The sequence below is a fragment of the Pipistrellus hanaki genome (assembly GCF_964339955.1).
Source record: "Pipistrellus hanaki genome assembly, chromosome: 2".
NCBI lineage: Eukaryota > Metazoa > Chordata > Mammalia > Chiroptera > Vespertilionidae > Pipistrellus > Pipistrellus hanaki.
Genome location: NC_140504.1, coordinates 115,716,675 through 115,718,703, shown reverse-complemented (window position 1 = coordinate 115,718,703; position 2,029 = coordinate 115,716,675). Strand labels below are relative to the sequence as shown.

The 2,029-nt window shown below is 48.0% G+C and overlaps 1 pseudogene across 1 annotated transcript; it reads left to right on the top strand.

Annotated features, from left to right (window-relative positions):
- The first annotated feature begins 365 nt into the window (after positions 1-365).
- Positions 366-1,243, top strand: LOC311618396 (small ribosomal subunit protein uS2-like; annotated as a pseudogene). The gene has a single exon. The product of its transcript is annotated as a small ribosomal subunit protein uS2-like (transcript).
- The last annotated feature ends 786 nt before the right edge of the window (positions 1,244-2,029 follow it).

Genomic DNA, 2,029 nt, shown 5'->3' with positions numbered 1-2,029 from the left:
ACTAAGACAGGGTCCAGAACTTCCCTGGAGGGACAGAGAAAGCTCTCTAAGGAAGTAACGCTTAAGCTACACTATGAAGGATGAGTGGGGGCCAGCTAGGAGGGAACAGCTGTGAGGGTCCTGAGGCCAGGATTGTTTGAGGACCTAGGAAGCAGGGCATGAGGGAAGAAGTGGTTGCAGTAAATGCAAGGAGATGAGTGGGCGGGTCAAAGTCTTTATTTTTTGCAGGCCATGTCCAAGATTCCGATTTTTATAAAATAAAATAAATAAAAAAAAGGAAAGGGAAGCCTTTTTGCACTACCCAGAGAAGGACCCATATGTTGTTCTAGGTTCCCACGTGACTTACTTACAAGGAAACTTTCACAATGTCCGGAGCCCTTGATGTTCTGCAAACCAAGGGGGGATACCCTCAAATTCCTTGCACCAGGGACCCACTTAGGTGGCACCAACCTTGACTTCCAAATGGAGCAGTACACCTACAAAAGGAAGAGTGATGGTGTCTACAGCATAAACCTGAAGAGAACCTGGGAGAAGCTTCTGTTGGCAGCTCGTGCCATTGTTGACATTGGACACCACGCTGTTGTCAGTGTCATATCATCCAAGAACATGGGCCAGTGAGCTGTGCTGAAGCCTACTGCTGCCACTGGAGCCACTCCTACTGCTGGCAGCTTCACTCCTGGAACCTCCATCATCTGGATCCGGGCAGCCTGCCGGGAGCCAAGACTCCTGGTGGTTACTGATCCCAGGGCTGACCACCGGCCTCTCACAGAGGTGTCTTATGTTAACCTGCCCACCATTGCTCTGTGTAATGCAGACTCTTCTCTGTGCTCTGTGGACATTGCCAGCCTTTGCAACAACAAGGGGGCTCACTCAGTGGGTCTGATGTGGTGGATGGTGGCCCAAGAAGTACTGCATATGCGTGCCACCATCCCCATAAACATCTGTGGGAGGTCATGCCTGATCTCTGCTTCTACAGAGACCCTGAGGAGGTTGGAAAGGAAGAGCAGGCCATGCTGAAATGGCTGTGACCAAGGAGGTATATCAGGGTGAATGGGCTGCTCCATCTCCTGAGTGCCCTGCTGCTCAGCCTGAGGTCACAGGCACTTCTGAAGGCCTGCAATGCCCTCTGTGAACCTTCAGCACTTTCCTACCGAGGACTGCGGTGCTCACCCTGCCACTGAAGACTCGTCTGTAGCCCCCCACTGCTCAGGCCACTGAGTGGGTAGGAATAACTACAGAGTAATCTTAAATTGTTCTCCCACAAACTCTTAAAATGGAAATAAGGTTGACAGAAAATAAACAAACCTAGAAAACAAACAAACAAACAAAAAGCAAGATACTGAAGAATTTTAAATAAAGGACAGTCATATTTTTTGAGTTTTTAAAGATTTTTTTTTTCCCTGATTGGGGAAAGTAGACTAGAAGAGACAAGAATGAATTAGGTAAGAAATGTGGCCTATTGTGGTAGGATGAAGTACAGCACGAGGGAGGGGTGAAGGTCAGACTCCCCCCAGGTCTCTGGTCTGGGTGTTGGGTGGATGGTGTGGAAGACAGGAGGTCAAGTTTGGGCACAGAGACTTGGAGACATCCAAGTGAAATGTTGACAGGGTCAGTTGGAGGTGAGTGCCAAGCTCAGTGAAGATTTAGCTGAGGATCATAAGCAAAGAATGTCAAAGCCATGAGTGCAGATTAAATCACGGGTAAGTGTAAAGTGCTTCAAATTGATCCTTGGGAAAATCATAATTTAAGGGCTAGGGAGAGGAAAATGTGTTCTGGCAAAGGAGGCTGAGACGAAGCAGCCTGGGGGAAGGAGGAAAACTGGGAGAGTTCAGGGATTCAGAAGAAGCCCAGGGCCAGAGTGTTTCCACGAGACAGTAACCCTGGGTAACACACACAGTTAAAGAGGTCTAGTGCTTCTAAGCATGAGACCGAGTAAGCACATTTAAGCAGTTTTGGAAAACTTTAGGCTTCACTGTAATGTAGCATTAAACTCTATAACATAGTTGAGGGACTATGCAACATTTAGTCA